The 12,350-nt window shown below is 34.5% G+C and overlaps 1 long non-coding RNA gene across 2 annotated transcripts in view; it reads right to left on the bottom strand.

Moving 5' to 3' along the window:
- LOC115940051 (uncharacterized) overlaps nt 1-12,350 on the bottom strand; it is a 67,146-nt gene that overhangs the window by 5,969 nt on the left and 48,827 nt on the right. The window contains exon 6 of one of the 2 annotated variants that reach the window (XR_004074840.2): nt 2,296-2,397. This is a non-coding gene — a long non-coding RNA (uncharacterized LOC115940051). Of the gene's footprint in view, nt 1-2,135; nt 2,238-2,295; nt 2,398-12,350 lie in introns of both variants that reach the window. The other variant, XR_004074838.2, reaches the window with a different exon arrangement.

The raw sequence follows: 12,350 nt of genomic DNA, 5'->3' as shown, positions 1-12,350 counted from the left end.
CATATATACAATGGAATATTACTCAGCCATTAGAAAGGATGAATACCCAACTTTTACATGAACATGGATGGGACTGAAAGAGATTATGCTAAGTGAAATAAGTCAAGCAGAGAAAGTCAATTATCATATGGTTTCACTTATTTGTGGAACATAAGGAATAGCATAGAGTACATCAGGAGAAGGAAGGGAAAAATTAAGGGGGAAATCAGAGGGAGAGACGAACCATGAGAGACTATGGACTCTGAGAAACAAACTGAGGGTTTTAGAGGGGAGGGGGGTGGGAGGATGGGTTAGCCCAATGACGGGTATTAAAGAGGGCACATACTGAATGGAGCACTGGGTGTTATACGAATACAATGAATCGTGGATCACTACATCAAAAACTAATGATGTATGGTGACTAACATAATAAAACAAACAAACAAACAAACAAAACAAATATGAGTAATGATTCCTGAGTCTGATTTCTGGATCACCAACAAGATCAAGTCTTTGCACCTGAAAGATTAAGTTGCATCTGAGTTTCTGTGAATCATCAACACAAAAGCCTCCTTTTATGTCTTCCTGACAGCTAGCCAGTCTCCACACATTTCTGGGAACTTAAACTGTCATAAGCACCAGCAGCCTGGATTGAAAAAGAACGTACATAAATGTTTCTACCAACTTAGCAAAAAAAGTTGTTGCAAGGCCTCAAGATAGTCCCAATATGATTACTCTGATCATGACTCAGTTTCCCATTTTAAAATAGAAAATACGACAAATTTCAGTAGGAGTCAATTGTCTTAAGCACAGTATCTGGATTGGACTTCTCTTTTTACAATAAGAGAGATCACCATAAATAGCTAGCATGTGATTGGATCTGTGGTATGACTAAAATTGTGAAAAATTAAATACTTGTGTGTGTGTGTGTGTGAGAGAGAGAGAGAGAGAGAGATAGAGAGAGAGACAGAGAGTTTTGCTATATTCCTTATCTATCAAAGATATTGGTAAGATTAATGAGAAGCCATCCATAAACTATTTCAAGTTGCATGGGGAGAGATGAGGTGAAAAATATCAATAAAAAATGCCTTTTGCTTTTCATTAGTCATTTTGTTTTGTTTTGTTCTGTTTTTGTTGTTGTTGCTGTTCCTGATCAGATTGCACACAGCTTAAAAAGCCAAGTACAGGAAAGAGAACTTCACATTACTGAAAACTCCTGTATCAAGCCCCATTTGTGTAGTTTCTCAACTTTATTCTAACAGCAAGTTAAAATAACCTGGGTAGTTGGCATTACGACATTCTTTTTACAGATGAGGAAGCTGGGACACAAATGGGTTAATTTATTTTCCTGAGATCACATAACTTAACAGTGATGATGATATTCAAATCCAATTTGCTGAACTGGAAAGTCCACATTCTCTTTATTAAACCAGTGTCCGAACTGACGTAAGAGAATCCAAAATTCAGTATATAATATAGAGAATTGTTCTCTTATACAGGCTCCCATGATAAGATCAAGAATTAGGTTGAAATAAATGTTATTTCTAAATTCTGTTTGTTTCTATTTTGACTCCTGAGTGGAAAACATTATCTATCTTATTGTATAATTTCCAGTCTAGATAATTTAGGGTTACATTAAATGCTGTACTGAATAAAAAATCATTTCATACATAAAGTTTATTTTCTCTACAACTCAATTGTAATTGGTGACAATAATTTATATTTACTTCATGTATTTTTCTTTAGTGCTTAGTCAATTATTATGCTGCCATTGGATTAATAATATTTTTATAACAATTTCTCCAATCTAGCATTTGGCAGTGTAGTGGTTTGAATAGCAGTCCCCAAAAAGATACGTCAAGCCCTAACCCTGGTACCTATGAATATGACTTTTTTTGGAAATAGTGTCTTTGCAGATGTAATTAAGTTAAACATCTTGAAATGAGATCATCCTAGATTTACAGTCAGCCCTATCTGACCGGCATCCTTATTAAAGAAAGAAGAAGATAGGTTACAGAAAGAAGATGATATGAAGGTGGAAACAAGTAGTACAGTGAGGATCTGTAAGCCAAGGAATTCTGAGGATTGCTAGCCTTTACCAGCAGCAAGGAGAAAGACATGGAATAGATTCTCAGAGCCTCCAGAAGAAACCAAACCTGGTGATGTCTTGATTTCAGGCTTCTGGGCTCCTAAACTGTGAGAAAATAAATTTCTGTTGCTGTAAGCCACTGAGTTTGCGGTTTTATGTCATAGCAGCTCTAGGGAATGAATACAGACAGGTTAGCATTTCCTTTTAAGACAGAAAAAAACATTTACCTGAGCTATCTGCCCCAGTTTATTTCAAAGATGGGTCTAAAATGACCTCTCTCTATTCAAATTGGTTATTTCAAATTAGTAGAAGTTTCATAAATGACTCTCCTGTTGAAAAAAGTAAATTTCAGACAAACATAATAAATCTTATGACATAATTATAGGATCTCATGGATCTGAAACCAGAAACTTTCAACAAGGTCAGTGAAAATGCAAGATAATTATGAATAGATTTATAATAAAATCAGGATCTCTAAGTAAATTTCAGAGAAAATTCCCAACATTTGTAATGGTAATATTAGGATATTTACAGTGTTTGAAGTTCTTTGCATTTGTTATCTCATTCAATCCTTACAAGGACCTTGTAAGATAGCACTCATTATCTCTGACATTTTGACAAATAAACTGAAGAAGACAGGTTAAGAAAAATTAGTGCAAAACCATACAACTGAGACATGATGAATCAAAAATTCAAACCTAGGTAGTCTGTTCTTAATCTCAGTTATTTTATTCATTTTATGATATGTGGAATACCTCATTTTTCAAGAAGTGTAAAGTGCAAACACCAGTTACTCAGAAAAATTTCTAAAAAGAATAATTCAAAGATGGAACTTACTCAATGAAGTAATGCCCAAAACATAAAATGCCACATGCATTTTACAGGTATTTGAACTGAAGTAGGGACACAATAGATCTTATAAGTAGACTCAAACTAGGTTTATGACTTAAAACATTATTTTTGAAATGTTTTATTTGGCTTTTTGAATTCCATTCCTACTGTGCAAAAGACTGGGAATCTATGTCTAAAAATAGAATCATGAAGTCTTTACACCAAACCCCTTCATTGGCGGTGACTGGCATTTAGCCTGCCTCTAATTCTATCCTTTATGTATGATCACTAAAGACGATGGAGGAAGCAGTTATCAGACCACACTCTAATCTGAAACTGGCTAAGAATGCAGAAATTATCATTGATCACTGAGGTTAATCAGAATGTTACCTATTATATAATAGGTAGTGTTTTACAAAATGGTATGGGGAAGAGAGGGAAGGATAATGGCAATCAGACTTATAAGACTCTAAATTACTGTGCAATGCTGTTAAATTTAAGAACATATGAATTGTCTGGCCTAATCTGCCACCTTCTTGACTCCTTTGTATCTTTATAAATGATAAACCCATAAAAAGTTTGAACTCATGAAATAGTAGTGAAGTGTTGGGTAACTTGAATGCCTTTACAAAGTGTTACATGTAGAATTTAGCAACTTTTTTTTTTTAATTTGAGTATAGTTGGCACATTATGTTCCATTAGTTTCATGTGTACAACACAGTGATTCAACAACTCTACACCTATGCTATGCTCACCCCAAGTGCAGCTCCCATCTGTCACCATGCAGTGCTATTACGGTACTGTTGACTCTGGTCCCTAGGCTGCACCTTTCATCCGCATGACTTACTCATTCCATAACTGGAAGCCTGTATCTCCCACACCCCTTCACCCATTTCACCCATCCCCTCCAGCAACCATCAGTTTGTTCTTCGTATTTATGGGTCTGTTTCTGCTTTTGTTTGTTTATTCATTTGCTTTGTTTTTTAAATTCCACAGATAAGAGAAATCATATGATATTTGTCTTTCTCTGTCTGACTTATTTCACTTAGCATAATACCTTCTGAGTCCATCCATGTTGTAATAACTGATCTTTTAATCTCCTTTCTCTGTAATATCCCATATTTCCATAAAGCTAAATTTTCTAAAATACAGATCTAATAATGACACTGACTTCTTTTAGATCATTCAGGTTTCCTATTTACTTATGAGATCACTTTGAAACTCTTTAGAGGAGTAGGTAAGTGTGTTGTGTATGAAATCAAACAGTGAGTTGGAGTCACAACTCTGCACTTACCAACTGAGTAGCCTTGTGCAAATTATTCGATTTCTCTAAACCTCAATATCTTCATCTGAAACATGGGGGATCCTAATAGTACCTACTGCAGAGGGTTGTAGTTATAATCAATCGAGAAAACATGCTAACTGCTTATCCTAAATACTTGCATAATCAATTCGCAGTAGTAGTAGTTTTTAATTGTTATTACTATTACACATTATTCACAAACTGGCCTCATCACACCTTTCCAACTAAACTTACTACTCATATTCATCTGCCTTTTTCAAAATAAACCATCTAGTTTTGTACTTCTTTGGTTTGTGTGTTAGCTTTGTCTAAAATTTCTTTCCTCATAACTTTCAGATCATTCTTGATATGGTAAGCCTCTGATGCATTTTTCAAGATCCAATCCAACCATTATTTCCTCTGGGAAAACTTGACCAGGTAGAATTCCTTGCTCCCTGAATTGTGCTAGCAGAGCACTTGGAACTATTTCTCTCTGAGCACTTCTCACGCTCTATCACAGACATTTGAGGGAGTCTATCCTTCCTGCTAGATTAAAACTAGGGCTTAGTCATATTCGTCCTTTCCAATACCTGGAACATTTGCTAGCACATTGCGTGGTAAGTAAACATGTAGTCAATGAAAGTAAATTAACCAGTCTGTGCTATTCCAAAGTCCATTTTGATACTAGGTTTGGCTCCAATAATGGAGAAGTAGTTTGTATCAGACTAATCCTCCCACTAAGAGCAACTATAAGCCCTGAACCAAACATTTGAAAAACACCAACTATTGAAGGCACTAGGAAATGCCCAAAGGCAAGCTCAAAGTGGAAGCCATACAATCTAGAAAGAAGAGAATTACATAGAATGAAGATCTATGTTTACATGTTCTTCCCTGCTGGGGCATTTCCCTATTGTGTGGCTGGGGCGGTCTGAACTCAAACACAGAGCCAAAGTCTTATTGGTTTGAAATCACAGAGGATAGTCTTTAGGACTGCTGGTACAGTTGGAAATTGAAGGGAAAAGTGCCAGAAATGAGGTAGGCTCAGAGGGGAAATTCCTGAAATTTTAAATGTTCACTTAACCTTTAAATTGCACAGGCATAGGATAGATCCCAAGGGCCCAGCAACAGGGAACATTTGTAAAGCTGAAAAAATTTAGCAGCTATTTTAGCTGATATCCACAGCAAAGGAGACAGAGTTTAAAGTTTTAATCTTGTTATGTTAGAAGAGCTTCATAAGCAGTTGGGGCATTCCATTAAAGCCTCAGGACAGGTAAGCCTTAAGGGAAAAGTTATCAGCCCAGGATGAAGAATATCCTTAAGACTAACAGCAAAATCAAAACAAGCCATCTTTCTATATGAAACCATCCATATGAAACTAATCTTTACTCATATAAAACCAATCTTTCATATGTGCAGAATGATCTACTTTTAATTTAATTGTCTGCTAGAGTAAAATCAACACTCTTCAAAGGAAGATAATAGAACTTACAGTCTACAACATATTATCCACAATGCCCAATATGTGATTAAATATTACTAAACATACTAGGAAATAGGAAAATGTGACCCAGAGTCAAGAGAAAAATAAGTCAATCAAAATAGACCAACAAATGAAAGCAAGCTGCTACGGATTTCACCTATGACTAAACACCTATTTTATTTATTTTAAGGAATATTACTAGAAATAAAGAGGGGCACTTTATAATAATAAAAGGGTCAATCCCATCATGATGATATAATAATCTGAAATTGATTTGCACCTAATCAAAGAGCTTTGAAATACCTATACAAAAATCTGGTAGAACTAAAGAGAGAAATAAACACATCTACAATCTAATTAGAGATTTTATTTTAACACTGTTTCTTATTAACTGATAAAATTACTGTTCAAAAATATCAATAAAAATACAGAAGATTTAAATAATATCATCAACTATATTAGTCTAATTGACATTTAGAGAATATTACACCCAACATCTGTGGAATATATATTCTTTTCATGTGTAGATGAAACATTTATCAAGGTAGACCATATGCTAAACTATACTTCCTAATACAGTTCAAAAGAATAAGCTTTCTAGAGCATGTTATGTGATGGTAAGGAAATTCAATCTGAAGTCAATAACCATAAGTTATCTGGAAAAACTCCAAATATTTAGAAATTAACAACATAATTCTGAATAACCATAGGTTAAAGAAGAAATCCCAAGAGAAACTGGAAAGAATTTTAGAATAAAATAAAATTAAAATAGAAAACATTAAATATGTAGGATGTAATTAAAGCAGTACAGAGATGGAAAATTATAGTTTTAAATGCTAATACTAGAAAGGAAGAAAAGTTGAAACCAAAGTCCATTTTTATAATCACTATCTTGTAAACATGTTCAACAAACTTTTCTCCTTCTGCTTCAGTAGTACTCTCCAGGATAAATCCTATCTCTAACTGAAACCAGTGTCCTAAGTTTCCTAGCTTCTTCCTGGAGAAATCTCAGTTTTAAGCATAACACTGATAGCGGTCATACTCAAATAATCCTGGAGAAGGGAAGCCACACAGATATTAATCAAAGAGGTTATAAGAACACTCATCTGCACCCCCAACTTCCTCCATACCACCCATATACAATCTTATATATGTGTACATATACACATATATAAATATGTCTTACAAGGTAATAAAGAATAAAACCATGTTTGCCATAGTGGTTAATAATCAAAATCCTATCATGGTTGATATTTCTTGTCTTACATTAGAATATTTCTGTATCACTTGAAATTTGAAAGCTCTACCTTCTTCTACTTCTTCTGTAATTGGTACAAGGAAATAAATTTTAGCATGTGGATCTCCTTTTAGTTAGGCAATTGTTATTATTTCCTTATAAAAAGTGTGCCAGATAGTAAAAATGTAATCAAAAATTTAGTCTCAGTTTTTAGGCATATCTTATGTAGTCACAAATGCAGACTGAATTCACTAAACTCACAACAGCATAGCAAAGGATTGCCAGTTAACCAGAAATCTCAGAGACAGTGGGTAAAAATACTCACTTATTTCAGATGTTTCCTTGTACAAGTAAAACCAATATTTTTAGTATTTTTATATTTTAAAAAATGGATTGGTTGAGTTATCTATAAAAACAAGTATACCTCTGGAACAAAAAGAAGACATGCATTCATGTCTAAGGAGTCATGACATGTTTTCTAAGTTATGAAAAAAGTTTTCAGTGTTTAAGGAAAAAAATATCCTTATGAATTTAGAGAAAATAAACATATTTTTCATTTGTCACTCGATAGTTGTGCCATAGGATAATCTATAAAATCATGTTTCAGAATGATTTACTTTATCATCACAGAGTGATAAAAATTTAATTTGTAAACCTACCAGGTTTGTTTCATTAGGATATGTGTTTCTTGATCTGTTAGCTTCTTGATGGAGATAGTATTTAAATGTATCCAGGATTACATATTTTTTTATTTTCTTATATGTGCATCTTTGGGCTGGGGGTTTAGATGGTCACCACTGTTCAAGTAATTAATTAACTAAATTTTCTTTGTTATTTCATTCTGACTTCCAGTCTCTAAGTACTACCATCTATATTTCCAGGTCCTTAGTACTTGTCATCCAACTTCAATTTTGTCAATACCTGCAAACTACTGGCCCAACTGTTTCTGCTTTCTTGCCCCTTCAGTGCCCTCACTTCTTACTCAGGTACAGCTCAGTGATCCATCATGATAATCATACTTTTAGATTTACCTCTCTCTCTCTCTCTCACATACACACACACACACACACACATGCACACACACACATACACACACATCCTCCAGTTTCTTCTATCTCCTTTGATTATACCCAAAGAGTACAACTCAAGTTAAACCCAAAGTTTAATAAGTCTGGACCCCAACACATGAATACAGATGAAGAAAACAGAACCTTACCACTTGGACTCACTTTAAATTCTTGAGCCCAGATTTCAAGGGGGCACTTACTGCTACACAGCCATTATTCTATATTTCATCAGTAAATTTGTTTCCCCCCCCCATCAAGATAACAGTTTAGGGGGACCTGTGTGGCTCAGTTGATTAAGCATCTGCCTTTGGCTCAGGTCATGATCCTGGGGTCCTAGAAACAAGCCCCATATCGGGCTCCCTGATCAGTAGGGAGCCTGCTTCTCCCTCTGCCTCCACCACTCCCCCCCTGCTTGTGCTCTCTCTCTCTCTCAAATAAATAAATACAATCTTTAAAAAAATTTTAAAAAGATAACAATTTATATCAAATCTCCATTTTTTTTTCTTTTTCAGCCTAGGATCTTAATTTTTATTCATTGAGGAAAAGCAATTAGAGAAATACTACTTCATTTTTCCACCACCAAATATACAAATATTTTTCTGTATACATATGCTTTTTCCCATATATTTTAATTCAGAGTTGTCCCTGGTCCTATATAATACTAACTTCTCCACTTGGACACACGATCCTATAGCTTCTCATTTGCTTAAGGACTACATCCCCTCTCTCTTCCGCATCATCAGTGTACTTTTTCTTAAACTTATATCCTCCAGCTATCATTCCAACATGTTTATTTTTGTATCAAAGCCCTTTTTTTTTTTTTAAATATTTTCTATACACTAAGTAGTAAATCTATCTATCTCTACCATTTACTCCTCAAACTACTCTGATATGGCTTTTTTCCTCCTTCACTGAAATAACCTTAATGATTACTAAATACTTCCTTCTTGTCCAATCCAATGGAAACAGATCTGTTCTCAATCGAATTTCTGTCACAGGCAACACAGTTGATGAATTTCTTCCTCTTTAGACTTTGAGACTTTTTTTTTTTTAAATCTTTTTTTTTTTTTTAAAGATTTTATTTATTTGACAGAGAGAGATAGCGAGATCAGGAACACAAGCAGGGGGAGTGGGAGAGGGAGAAGCAGGCTTCCCGCAGAGCAGGGAGCCCAATGCGGGGCTCGATCCCAGGACCCTGGGACCATGACCTGAGCTGAAGGCGGACGCCTAACGACTGAGCCACCCAGGCGCCCCTAGGCTTTGAGACTTTATAACCTCCTAACTTTTCTTTCTGACTCTTTGGCTTTTTATTGCATAAAATACCCTTACACGAAATATTGTAGTGTCCAGGCATTGGTTTTGAACCCTGTTCTCTTGTCTATTTTCTTCCTGAATAACTGTATTTCCATGGATTTATATAGCACTATATACTCTGACTCTAAAATTTATATCTCTGTTTTGTTCCCCTCAACACCATACTCATACATTCATTCATCTACTTGACCTTTCCACTGTGCTTTATAATAGGCATTGTTGGCTTTTGCTTATCGTCAAGACTCACTGTAAATGTTAACTTCTTATGAAAGTCATTCTGTATAAAATTCTTTCTATCTCATTACAGTACTTTATTTACTAAAAGGGGCTTATCCCAGTTTGAAATAAGCTTATTTATTTATTCTTTCCTTTATTTGCTTATGGTCCTATTCTCTTAATAAAATACAGTCTCCCTGATGGCAAGGTTTTTGTCAATCCTGTTTGCCTCTGTATCTTCAGCACCTAGAAGAGTACTTAACACATAGAAGGAACTCAATACTTTTCAAGGGCACTTAGAAAACACATTCATGAATTGAATTCTAATATTCATCAATACTAGTATTTACCAATTCATCAATTCTAGTGAGAGTTCTATTGATTCATTAAACTGGAATGGTTATAGTAGATTTAAAATAACCTAAGGTTACAACTCACCTGTAAGCATAACATTGCAGCATTTATTAGTATATGCCACTGAGGCTTCAAACTCCTGTCTTTCCATATCTAACATGGTAGCACGGGTTACATTTAGGCATAAGTATAAATGGTGTTCACAGTATTTCTGGATATTTATTTATTTAGGCTACCTTGTTTTGTTTAGGTAATTATATTTTGTAAGTTTTTAGACTCTATTTTTACAGTAAAAGTAATTCTTTTTCATTTATATGCTTCAAACTAAGAGTTTGGATGGGATTAGATGGGATATCCACCAGTCAAGGTGGCTGAAGTAAAAATTAGCTTCTGCAAAGATTTTAAAGAGACCATATATGAAGATGGCATGACAAAAAAATTAATCAGAATTTGATGGCAAATTCATTTCTATTTGAATACATATGATGACAGAGATGACAAACTAAGCAAATGTTACTAAACATATTCCCACAAAAAAAAATATGACTTGCAGTATGTAGATATATACTTTTCTGTTTAGAGTACCTGGCTTTATGTTACAAATTTAAGACAATACAATGCCATCAAAGATCCTAAAACACAGTTTTCTGTTAAAATGTTAGCTATTTGGTTGCTCTCTTTAGCTTTATAAACTATGTATTTCTGTTAAAATTGATGACTTTGCTATTATTGAAGATTCTGAACAAAATTAAGCATAATCTAAGCAAATGTACTAAATAAGAAATAACAACTAATCCTTCTGTGTGGGCAAGGATGCAGCGTTTGAGGGTTTTTTTTTTTTTTTGGTTTGGGTTTTTTGGTTTTTGTTTTTTCATTCACCAGCAGCCTATGTGGCATCCTACAAACAAACTGGTGGATAACTGCAACCTAAAATTTGTGTGGTTATTACTTCCCAAAAGAAGATGAAGGAATATCTGAAAATATGAGATTCAGAAACGATCAGTTACTTGCTGTTTATTTCAAATTCCGCATTTTTCATTTTTATAAATTCTGATTGCATGAATAGAGTCTTTAACATTCTGTAAAATTAACCCATATTTCCCTATTTATATTAACCCATGGAAATCTGTAAGACTATAAACTTTGTATGCAGTTAACCTTTAAACATTCAAAACTCACTGAACACTTATACTAGGGGGGATGGCCTTGAGACTTGAAAGAAGAAAGTTCAGGATATAAATGGAATAGAATATAATCCAGCTTCAATTTTTTTTTGTTGTTTGTATCTCTACATGAACAACAAAATCCTTATTTCATTGATGTCTCCATTCACATGGGTCAAAATGAGCAGAAAATGTAATACCTTGTACCAAATTCCATTCTATGATTCCATTACTCATTTGGATCATGGGGCATTAAGTGTGGTTTCTGTATATGATAGAATAGTTTCTGAGATGGGTATATCAAATAAAATATTGAGGAAATACAGATTTACAACACATCTAACCTTGTAATCTGAACTCTGCTTATCTTTCTAGTATTATTTTTGCCTTTCTCTGCTTTCCCACTCAATGCCATACTTTTACTGAAATAATTTTTGTACATGAGCAATGTTCTCTACACATTCTCTGCCATTTTACAGCATACTACCTCTACCTGACCCACTCCACTCTCAACACACCCCCAACATTCCCCATAATGCACTCTTTCCTGGCTTAGTTACCACTGATTTTCAGCTCAGATGTTGCTTCCTTCTCTGTCCCATTCCCTTCCCAGGGTGGGTCAGTTGTCCCTCAAGATAACACTTGGACACATCTCCTTCATGGCACTAAGCACATATTATTTTAATCTTAGAGTTCTTGTTTCTCTGGATCAGAAGGCAGAGAATGTATCTCATACATTTTTACTCTGAGCTCCAAACCGTTATGTAACTGTGTAATACATGATGATGAGTACACAACAAGTGATTAGTTAATGAATGAGCTCGAATGCATAGGTGAGAGCACAAGCGGTGTCCAGACAAAAGACAGGAATAGTCAATTCACCCAAAAGGAAATAAAATTAATTAAACATACCTTGTACCTTGTTTACCAAACAAACAGAAGAGGTGAAAATTAAAACAAATTTGTGTTCAGTAACCTATTCAGAGAGAAACTATATTAATGGCATTATTCAATGATAGTAATTCTGAGATAAAATGGGATAGTCATAGATTACTAGTGGGAATGTAAATGAGAATTTTTTTTTTTTTAATTATAGTAATGAATGCTGAGAACCGTAAGAGTGTTGAAGGCCATTTGACCCACTTTGGGAATTTATCATCATCAAAGGAACCAAAAGAAGGAAAACTTTTATCTCCAAGTCATATCCATAAATTCCAGACACATCTACCCAGCTGTCAATTCAATAGCTCTACTAGGGCATTTGGCAGGCACTCAAACTCAACATATTTGAAATTAAACCCATTCCTGCCTGGAAACTTGGCTCCTGGTTATGAGCTA

Source organism: Leptonychotes weddellii, chromosome 1 (genome assembly GCF_054177405.1).
Source record: "Leptonychotes weddellii isolate Sample4059 chromosome 1, ASM5417740v2, whole genome shotgun sequence".
NCBI lineage: Eukaryota > Metazoa > Chordata > Mammalia > Carnivora > Phocidae > Leptonychotes > Leptonychotes weddellii.
Note: the sequence above shows the minus strand (reverse complement) of the source record. Positions and strands in the feature narration are given on the sequence as shown.